We start from the raw sequence: 11,908 nt of genomic DNA on the forward strand, positions 1-11,908 counted from the left end.
CTGAGGGCATTGCACAACACAGGTGCACTTACCTACATGCAGGCAATACACACACACACATAAAATAAAAATAAATAATTTTTTTTAAAAGACCAAAAAATTTAAAAAATAAAAAATATCAACAAATCTTAGCATATGTATTTTGACAGTACTAATACCATCCTTAGACTTGTGCTAACACAAAGCAATAAATCTATTAAAAAAACATTCCATCTCTAAAACCAACTCACTCAAGTTAGCTCTTAAATACACCTTAAGATCTCTGTAGTTAAAGTGGGAGCCATAAACAACGTTGTGTGCAATAAGTCTAAAGAGTTTTGTACAAGATCCTCTAAGGACTTGAGCTGGTCCCAGTTAACCATTTTTAAAAGAGATACACAATAGACTATTTGGAACAGAAGCCATTCAGACAAACATCCATATTTTAGTACTTTTTCCTCAATGTACAAACACCAAAAGTAAAGTTAAGAAAAATTTTTTTGAAAAATGGCATTTTGTTGCCAATATTATCTGGTACTATGTGTACCACTGCTATGTACTAGGTGGCTTCTGGTAACAACAACTATAGAAATGTAGCTGCCCTTTTCACCAGACATCTTTTAGCACTTGGTCTACTAAATTACCTATTCAGATTAAGAATGTATAAGAAAGCAATAGCGAGTTTCTACCTTCTAAAAATACACAATTCTAAAACAAGACGTATGTAAACCCAGTAACAGTGTTTAAGGCATACTCTGACTGAAAATCAATCTGTGAACAGTTCTCTGATTATAGTAGCTTAGTATTTATCCAACTAATTAAACTAACCTTTCCACAGTTAATTACAAATTCTGGAAAAATACTTTGGGAAATGATTTGAAAGCCGTGGTGGCGCACATATTTGCGGGTAGATCTCTGTGAGTTTGAGGCCAGCCTAGTCTACATAGTGACTTCCACACAGTGAGACCCTGGTTCAAAAAACAAACAAGGGGCTGGAGAGATGGCTTAGTAGTTAGGAACACTGGTTGTTCTTGCAGAAGACCCGGGTTAGAAACCCAGCACCCACATGGCAGCTAACAACTGTCCATAACTCCAGTTCCAGGGGATCTGACAGTCTCTTCTGTCCTCTGCAGGCATTGCATGACAGAGGCACACTTACCTACATGCAAGCAATACATGCATACACATAAAATAAAAATAATAAATAAAAATATTTTTTAAAAAAACAGAAATAAGAATGATTTGCAAGCAGAGGAAAGCAATCAAGAGCAAGAAAACAATGGAGATTTGAGCACTGAAAGAAGAGAAATACACTGAGGACAATTCAAAGTTACACAGCTTTTCCCAAGAGTATTCCCAGTGTTTGCAACAATATAGGACAGCTAGAACTCAAACAAAAAACTACAAGTTTTCTGGATTTCGTGGCTACAAAGTGGTTGAAAACAGGAGGTGAAATTCAAAAAGGTCAGGACCACAACAGGCATAGCCTCAAAAATTTAAAACTCCTTCAAATTTTTCACTGATCCCTAAACTTCATACACTTAGGGAAGATCTCAAGGATCCCAGAAGAAAGCAACTAAGAAGCTGACAGAAAGCTAGAACCTTAGCTGCTACCCACTGCAGAAGAGACATGACCTTGGCCAAGTGAAGGCAACAGCTCAGGTTTCCTACATCACTCATGGTAAAACACAACATCACAAATTCAAGATATTCAGCTATTAAGTATAGACTCAACTATATTTGTGAAAGGAAGATCAAGTGGGGGCTGGGAGACAGCTCAGAAGTTAAGAATATGTACAGCTCTTACAGAGGACCAGAGTTCAGTTCCCAGCAGCCACATGTGTAACTCCAGTTCCAGAGGCTCTGACGCCCTCTCTGGCCTCTGCAGACACTATATGCACACTCACTCTCACACATGCACACACAAACACATAATTTAAGATAAATACACTTTTAAGAGAAAAAGAGAATTTAGAGGTATATATAATCCACAATGTCCACTCCATAATCACAACTTTCTGGATATGAAAAAGAAGAAATTGTGACCAAATGGCAAATGAGAAGAGTATAATCAGTAGAAAAAGATTATTTTAAATAATCCAGATGACATAGACTTTAAAGCACCAATTTAAATATACTCAACATATAAAGAAAATCATGGTCACAATGACAAACCTCAGCAGATGCACAGGATTTTTTAATGAAAAATTAGAATTGAAGGGTACAATGTTTGAAAATGGACTTAACAGCACACAAGAAATAATCTGTTAAAAAGAGTAACAGATAAGCAAAAATTCAAACTAAAAAATAAATAAATAAATAAAAGACTCACAGACCTGTAAGAAATGTGTAACATGGATCTCAAAAAGTGAATGGGGTAAGGAAAGTAATTTTTTGGTGGGGGGGGACTTTTGAGACAGTGTCTCTCTGTAGCCCCAGTTGGCCTGGAGCTCACTTTGTAGACCAGGCTGGCCTCGAACTCACAAGAGATCCACCTGCCTCTGCCTCCTGAGTGCTGGAATTAAAGGTGCACACCACCACGCCCAGAAGGAAAGTAATTTTTAAGTAATGGTTACAATACCCCAAACTTTGGGAATATCAATTACAAATTTAATAAGCTTAGCAAATTCCAAATCGAATATTTTTAAAAGTACACATAAAATTGTTGAAAATTTGCCAGGTGTGGTGGCACACACCTTTAATCCCAGCACTCGGGAAGCAGAGACAGGCAGATGTCTGTGAGTTCAAGGCCCTGGTCTACATGGTGAGTTCCAGGACAGCTGGGGCTACAGGGAGACCATCTCAAAAAGACCAAAAAAAAATTAAGGGGCTCAGTGGTTAAGAATACTGACTGTTCTTACAGAAGACCCAAGTTCGAACCCCAGCACCCACATGGCAGCTAACAACTGTCCATAACTCCAGTTCCAGGGGATCTGACAGCCTCTTCTGTCCTCCACAGCCATTGCATGGCACTGGTGCACTTACCTACATGTAGGCATAACATTCATATACATAAAATAAAAATAATAAAAATATTTTTAAAAGATGATTTCATGTATGAAATACACAAAAACTCAATAGAAAATAAATAACCTTTCTAAAAAAATGTTTAAATAAATTTTTTTTTTTTTTTTTGAGACAGGGTCTCCCTGTAGCCCCAGATGTCCTGGATTCACTACAGAGAGCAAGCTGGCCTAGAACTCAGAGATCCGCCTGCCTCTGCCTCCCAAGTGCTGGGATTAAAGGCGTGTGCCACCATGCCCGGCAATAATAAATTTTTTTTAAATAAAGAGAAAAAAGAAAGGAAGTTTTTCAAGTTGATGGAAAGTGACAGTAAATGAAGCTTAGCTCAAATATACAAAACCTGAAATAATACGTAACTGTCTATAAAAGACTCTATCTTTCTATCTTCTCAGCTGAATTTTTCAAAAGATAACTAAAGCAAAAAAAAACCCATATTGAAGCAAAATAACAAATAGCACAAGGCTAGGTGCAATTATACTTTATAAGGTTCTTCATGTTATAAGCAGTGATATAATGTTAATGCTAAGTGTGAAAGTTAATGGTAACTACCTTAATTCCTAGAGCACCTATTAAAAAATTACAAAGTGGGGCTGGAGAGATGGCTCAGCAGTTAGGAGCACTGGCTGCTCCTGCAGAGGACCTGCGTTTGGTTCCCAGCACCTACATGGTGTTTAACAACTACCCATAACTCTAGTTTCAGGGGATCCCACACTCTCTTCTGTCCTCTTCGAGCACTGCACGACACAGGTGCACTTACACATGTAGGCATAACACTCATACGCATAAAATAAATTTTTTAAAAATTACAAAGTAGTACAGCTTAAAAAGAGGAAAGCTGGGCATGTTGGTACATTAACTATAACCACAGCAGTCAGAGGCTAAGACAGGAAGATCACTGTGAGATCAAGGCCAGTCTGGGTTACACAGAGTTCAAGGCCATCTTGAATTACAAGAGACCTTGTCTTAAGGGGGAAAAAAGGGCTGGAGAGATGACTCTGCTGTTAAGAGAAATGACTCTGCTTGTCCAGAGGACAAGGATTTGGTTCCCAGGATCCACATGGCAGCTAATAATCCTCCCTAACTCCACAAGGGAATTCAATGCCCTCTTCTGACCTCTACAGGCATTGTATGGCATTATGCATTTACATAGAGGCAAAAAACTCATACACATAAAAAAAAAAGTAAATAATTTTAAGAAAAAAGAGGGAGAAGAGAGGGAGGAATGGAGGGAGGGAGGGACGGAGGGAGGGAGAGACAGCGAGGGAGGGAGAGACAGGGAGGAAGGGAGAGAGGGAGGGAGGGAATGGCTGAGCAGTTAAGAGCACTTGCTACATTTGGTTCCAAGGACTCAAGTAGCAGCTCTTAACCGTCTGGAAACTCCGGTTTCAGGGGATCTAATACCCTCTTCTAGCCTCCCTGTGCACTGCATGCATGTGGTACACACACACACACACACACACACACACACACACACATATATATGGAAAACACTCAAACACATAAAATAAAAATAAACCAAAGAAAATTATTTAAAGAAAATAAAAAGAATTCAGGGGCTGGCAAGACGACTCAACATTTAAGAGCACCAATTGCTCTTGCAGAGGACTTGAGTTCAATTCCCAGCATCTACATGGCAGTTAACAACCATCCGAAACTCCAGTTCCAGGGGAATTCAATGCCCTCTTCTGAGTTCCATGGGCATTGTATAACACAGATGCACTTATATACATGCAGGCAATATAGTCATACACAAAAAAATAAATAAAAGAAAGAGAATCCAGGAACAAGGTTAGGTATAAAATTCAGAAGTAGAGTACTCTGCCTAGCAAAAGCAAGGAAGGGCCTGGGTTAGATTCCCAATGACTCAAAATCTCTGATGTTACAGTCAAACTATAGGTAGGTTTTCAGTCAACAGGAGATGGAGGATGTGTTTCCAAAGTCACTCAAGGCTACTGGACCTCAGTTCTCTATCATATAGATGTTGAAGACAATACTCCAAAAAAAATAGAGAATACACAAGCCGGTGTCTTTTATACCCTGTTATCAGAAGTAACAAACCATTACTGTCACATAAACCCACACTGATACTATGTGGACAATGACTACCAAAGAGTACAACTACTAGAATGTGGGTATTGATAGAGTCCCTGTCAGAGCCTACCAAATTCATTATTGTTAAAGGGTCAGTTATCTCTGTATTTATAGATTAATGCAATCCTAATCAGGGTCCATACTTTTTTTTTTTTTTTTTTTTTTTTTGGTCTTTTTGAGACAAGGTCTCTCTGTAGCCCCAGCTGTCCTGGAACTCACTACATAGACCAGGCTGGCCTTGAACTCACAGAGATCTGCCTGCCTCTGCCTCCTAAGTGCTGGGATTAAAGGAGGGGCCATACTTTTTTAATAGAAACTAACTTAAAAATGTATATGAGAACACAAGAAAAGTAGATGGGTCAAAAAAAAAAGGGATTTACTTTTTTGGGGGGGAGTGTCTTTTTGAGACAGGGTCTCCCTGTCTCCCTGTAGCCCCAGCTGGCCTGGATTCACTATGGAGACCAGGCCTGCCTCTACCTCCTGAGTGCTGGGATTAAAGGCATGCACCACCACGCCCAGCTAGATTTTATTTTTTATTAGTTTTATTTATGTGTGTGTATATATATACATGTGTGCATGTGCACATGCCATGTGCATGCCATGTGCATATAAGTTCCCTCAAAGCCCAAAGGGGTCATCAGATCCCTTGGAGCTGGAGTTATTTAAGCAGTTGTGCACTGCCCGATATTGGTGCTAGGAACCAAACACCAGTCCTCTGAAACAGGAGCAAGTACCAAGTACACTTTAAAAATGCTGAGTCAGGTGTGGTGATGCACCCCTTTAATCCCAGCACTTGGGAAGCAGGCGGATCTCTGTGAGATAAAGCCAATCTGGTCTACATAGGCAGTTGCAGGCCAGCTAGGGCTACAGGGAGACCCTGTCTCAAAAAAAAAAAAAAAAAAAAAAAAAAAAAGTGTGAATGTGGCTACCAGAGGCAGTCATTTAGCAGCAACATGAAAGTTATAAGCATTTTTTTACTGTGTGCTTACATATTTGTCCCCAAGCTAAGCTAAACTAAGCATTGCCCTAGCTTAGTATCCCAAATACTAATGACACAGGAGTGCTGGGAAGTAACATCTAATAGCTTTGAAGCTTCTTTAGAACAGGAGACAAGATGCTCCAAAAATCAGGCTGTGGTAAAGGTTGCATGAATCTATAAATATACTGGAAAAGAAGTGACTGTATACTTCCAGTGGACAAAACCGCATGACACATGAATTACAAGTAAAGCTTTTTTTTTATTATTTTTATTTTATGTGCATGCGTGTATTGTCTGCATGTGAGTGCACCCGTGTCATGCAATGCCTGTTGAGGTCAGAAGAGGCTGTTGGATCCCCTGGGACTGGAGTTATAGACAGTTGTTAGCTGCCATGTGGGTGCTGGGATTCGAACCCGGGTCTTCTGCAAGAACAACCAGTGTTCTTAAAGACTGAGCCATCTCTCCAGCCCCAAAGCTGTTTTATAAAATGTTATCTGGAAGCTGGACGTGATGGTGCATGCCTTTGATCTCAGAACTTGGGAGGTAGAGGCAGGCAGATGTCTGTGAGTTCAAGGCCAGCCTGGTCTACATAGCAAGTTCCAGAACAGCTGGGGCTACAGGAAGGTCTCAAAAAGACCCTCCCGCCAAAAAAATGTTATCTAGGGGGCTGGAGAGATGGCTCAGCAATTAAGAGCAGTAGCTCCTCTTGAAGAGGACCCGGGTTCAGTTCCCAGCAACCACATGGCAGCTGACAACCATCTGTACTCCAGTTCCAGGGGATCTGACCCAGCTACTGATCTTGGGCATTACACAACATGAGTGCACTTACATACATGCAGGCAATATACTCATACATATAAAATAAAAATAATAAATAAGCCGGGCATGGTAGTGCACACCTGTAGTCCCAGCACTTGGGAGGCAGAGGCAGGCAGATCTCTGTGAGTTCAAGGCCAGCTTGGTCTACATAGTGAGTTCCAGGACAGCTGGGGGTTACAGGGAGACCCTGTCTCAAAAAGACAAAAAAATAATAACAATAATAATAAATAAAATTAAAATTCAAAAAACTAAATGTTAAGAAATTAAAATGTTAAGAAATTGAGACCTGGAAAAACTGGTTAGTTAGTAACAGAGACAAGATAAAAATTCAAGCAGTCTTGACTTTAAGTTAAATGAGTAACAGTTTTGCTCTTCTGCACCTTCCTTGATTGAGGAAAGAACTTCAATCATTAAGCACATTATCAAATGCTTAAATATTCTATGGATGTTCAAGTCTTAAAAGCTATAACTTCTGAAGACTATAAAGACCTGACCTAATTATGCTACATCATAAGACTAAGCGAAAAGCAAAGTCAAAAGCTGAAAAGGTCCTAAAGAGAGAGAGGGAGAAAGTATTCAAGAGCTATAGTGGAAGAAGAGGTGAAGCCTAACTACTGCTACTTGACTGTCATGTCAAAGTTGGTGGACATGCTAATTCAGCTAAGCTAAAGAGGACTGCCAGCTTCCTAGACCAATTTTGCCTAGACAACAGTTTCTCAACCTTAACACATTTGACATTTTAGGCCAGTTAACTGTCTGTGATGGAGGCTGCTTGATATATGGATGGAATGTTTAGCAGACCCCATGCCTGGCCTTTACCCACTAGTAGCAAACCCACACTATTCCCTATTTGTAGTAACTAAAACATTTCCAGGCACTGGCAAATTTTTGAAGGTAGGATGAATCACAGGATCCAAAAATCATGCCTTTGAGAACCAATGGCCTAGAGTAGGGGTAAACATGACAACAGGGCCAGTCAGTTGATGGTAACATGCATGTATGGTGGGACATGGAGACAGGCAAGAATATTTTAAACCAATCATCTACTAAGTCTAAGAAAACATTCATTTCAATTTTTTATTAAAATTTTTTTAATTTTTTATGTGTATAAGTGGTTTGCCTACATATATGAAAGTGTACCTCTGCTGTGCAATGCCCAAGAGGTGAGAAAACAGTGTTGAATCCCCTGGAACTGGAGTCATAAACAGTTGTTAGTCACCACATAGGTGCTGGGAACTAAACTTCAAGAGCAGCCAGTGCTTTTAACCATTGAGCCACCCCCTTTTTCAAAAATATTTTATTATTTTTATTTTATGTGTATGCATGTATTTGCCTGCCCGTATGCATGTATGCACCCATGTCGTGCATAACCCTCAGAGAACAGAAGATGCTGTCAGATCCCCTGGAACTGGAGTTACACACAGTTGTTAGCAGCCACATGGGTACTGGATTCAAACCTGGGTCTTCTGCAAGAACAGCCAGTTAAGAACAATGTTCTTAACTGCTGAACCATCTCTCCCGCCCCAACCATCCTTTTTTTTTTTTAAGCTGAGGCCAGTGGGTAAAAACTCTTACTTTGCAAGCCTGAGGACCTGAGTTCCATCCCTGGAATCCACATTATTTTCAAAAGCCAGATGCAAGGGCTTAGGTCTATACTCCCAACACTGCTATAGTGAGATGGGAGGTAAGGAATGGACAATCACCAATAGTTCACTGAAGCAGCATGCAGCAAAAAAGAAAAAACAAAGAAAGACCCTCCCTCAAAAACAAGGCGAGGCTGGACGTGGTTGCCCACACCTTTAATCCCAGCACTCTGGGATGCAGAGGCAAGCAGATCTCTGTGAGTTCAAGGCCAACCTGGTATACATACTGGGTTCAGAGCCAGTCAGGTAGCATAAGAAGACCCTTTCTCAAAAAGAAAAAAGGAGGGGGGGGACCCAAGGTGGAAGGTGAAACTTACTCTGGAAAACTTGTCAGTCCTCTGACCTACATCAAGTGCACTGTGGTGTACAGTGTCCCACAACACCCATAGCCACAGGGAAGGAAAGAAGGGAAGGAGGGAGCTAGAGTGAGGAGAATACACTATACAGGAATGAAAGAGAAGCAAAGCTCTTGGAGACATACCAACATCCCAAGTTTTCTGTACACTTCATCATGTAAGGCCACTGGCACTCCAACAGAATATCTACAAAGAGGTACTAAGGATGAGGAAACAGAATTAAAGGATGCCAGGAATCAACTGCTCCCTTTCACCGGTTTGAAGGATAGTTGGTTTCTCTTTTAAGAAAAGCTCAGGGGGCTGGAGAGATGGCTCAGCGGTTAACAACACTGACTGTTCTTGCATAAGACCCAGGTTCGAATCCCAGCACCCACATGGCAATTAACAACTGTAACTCCAGTTCCAGGGGATCCGACAGTCTCTTCTGTTCTCCACGGGCACTGCAAGACATGACCAACATGCAGGCAATACACACATACACATAAAAAGAAAAGCTCAGTCAGAGCCAGGTGTGGTGGTACACGCCTTTAATCCCAGCACTCCAGAGGAAAGCAGATCTCTGTTGAGTTCAAGGCCAGTCTGGTCTACATAGTGAGTCCAGGCCAACTGGGGCTACAGGAACACCCTGTCAAAAGAATTTTAAAAAAAAAGAAAAAAAAGAAGAGAAAAGCTCAGTCAGGTGTGATGTTACACACCTATAATCCCAGCATTACGGAGGCAGAGGCAGGCAGATCTCTGTGAGATCAAGGCCAGACTGGTCTACATTGTGAGTTCTATGCCAGCTGGGGGGCTATAGGGAGACCTGTTAAAAACAATTTTTTAAATTTAAAAAAGGAAAGAAAGAATTTTATGGAAGATGTAATTTATTGTATAAAGAATGGAAGGTTGACGGGCGTGGTGGCACATGCCTTTAATCCCAGCACTTGGAAGGCAGAAGCAGGTGGATCTCTGTAAGTTCAAGGCCAGCCTGGTCTACATAGTGAGTTCCAGTACAGCTGGAGCAGCTGGAGCTACAGGGAGATCCTTCCTCAAAAAAAAGAATGGACAGTTATTAGAGAATCAAGTCAGTCAACAAATTGTCCTGTCTATGATAATGTAAAAAAGATACTGCATAGACTTTGTTTTATAAACCTTAAGGAAATGTGATTAAAGGTCTTTATCTTTCTGCACTATAAAAAAAGGAAGGAAAAAAGAGATAAAAGGAGAAAAAGAGAGAGAGAAGCTAAGCCCTCAAGTCTGCAGAAACAAAGTCCAGACTGCTAACCACACCAGAGTAGTGAGTCAAATGACAGTATGAATGAAAATGAACTAACACTTGAAGGTAGGAGTGGGGCGTGATGGGAGAACAAGCAGATATACAAGGCAGAGCTGACTCTCCACAGTATTTATTCATCTACTTTGACTCCCAAGTCTTCCTTCTGTTGGCTCTGCCTCTTCTCTACCTATGTTGACCAAGTCGAGAGCTTTCAATAATCTCATACTGACTCTGGCTGGACTGCTCAAAGCCTAGCAGAGTCACCTTTCCCTTTGGAGGAACAAGGCCCCTCAACGTGTCATTATCTCCGAAATCTTATTCCTCTTCAAAAGTCAAAAGTCTTGGTAGGTGTGGTGGTGTGCATCTTTAACCCAGCAATCAGGAGACAGAGGCAGGTGGAACTCTGTGAGATCCAGGCCAGCCTGGTCTACATAGCAAGTTCCAGGCCAGCTGGGACTACACGGAGACCCTGTCTCAAAAACCAAAAAAAACCCTACAAGCAAAAGTCAAGTCTCACCTTTCTCTCTCAGCTATCCTTAGCTCATAGGTAAGAGGGGGAAAACTGGTAAGTAAATTAAACTACTGGAACTAAAGCACGTGCAGCAAGAAACCGCCCCTCAATAAGCATATCAACAAATGTTTACACTCACTCAAAGAAATGCAAGCTCAAAACAAGACAAGCTTGGCACATCAAATAGAAAAAAAGAGTTTAATGAAGTTCAATGGTACCTACCCTATTGCTGGCTAATACCATCAGTTATGGTATGTACTTTAATAAAATATTCTTTTTTTTTTTTTGTCTTTTTGAGACAGGGTCTCCCTATAGCCCAGCTGGATTGAACTCACTACATAAACCAGGTTGGCTTCAATCTCACAAATATCCACCTGCCTCTGCCTCCCAAGTGCTGAGATGTAAAAAAAAAAAATTCATTTTTAAATTATATTTATTTCTACGTGGCAACATGAAAAGAACTCTGCAACACTGAAGAAAAAAAGTGTTTTTTTAAAGTATAAAAGTTTAATACTTTTTCTATAAATATTTTTAAGTAAATACTATGGAATTTGTTAACCGTAGGAACTGTAACCTTTTTTTTTTTTGATCCTTTTGAGACAGGGTCTCCCTGTAGCCCCAGCTGTCCTGGAACTCACTATGTAGACCGGGCTGGCCTTAAACTCAGAGATCCGCCTGCCTCTGCCTCCCAAGTGCTGGGACTACAGGTGTGCACCACCATGGCCACCTGGAACTGTAATTTTTATTTTCAGCTTTCTCTACCAATCAAAGGGTTGGTTTTTCTTTATATATACAACTTTTTAACTGAAAATATATAATTTTTTCACGATTTATTGTGTGTGCATACAAGTGCACACATGCACCTGCTGAGGTCAGAAGACAATTTTCTGGAGTCAGAGCTCTCCTTCCACTATGTGTTCAAACTCAGGTTGCCAAGGTTGAAAGCAAGTGCCCTTATCCACTGAGCCATTTCAGTGATTCCCCCCTAATTATACAATTCTTTAAATACTCAATTTCCAGGCTAACTAAGCCTGCCTGGAAGAATCTCAGCTTTAAGGGATATACTTCGGGATATGGAGCGTTCCTTTAAAATATCCTACCTTTTCCAGCCAGGCATGGTGGCGCACACCTGCAGTCCCAGCACTTGGGAGGCAGAGGCAGGCGGATCTCTGTGAGTTCAAGGCCAGCCTGGTCTACATAGTGACAACTGGGGCTACAGGGAAACCCTGCTTCAAAAAGACAGGGAAAAAA

At 40.9% G+C, this 11,908-nt stretch overlaps 1 protein-coding gene across 8 annotated transcripts in view; it reads right to left on the reverse strand.

Moving 5' to 3' along the window:
- Positions 1 to 11,908, reverse strand: part of Pds5b (PDS5 cohesin associated factor B) — a 217,219-nt gene that overhangs the window by 200,992 nt on the left and 4,319 nt on the right. The window lies entirely within an intron of this gene.

Source organism: Nannospalax galili, unplaced genomic scaffold (assembly GCF_000622305.1).
Source record: "Nannospalax galili isolate Female #2095 unplaced genomic scaffold, S.galili_v1.0 scaffold768, whole genome shotgun sequence".
Taxonomy (NCBI): Eukaryota; Metazoa; Chordata; class Mammalia; order Rodentia; family Spalacidae; genus Nannospalax; species Nannospalax galili.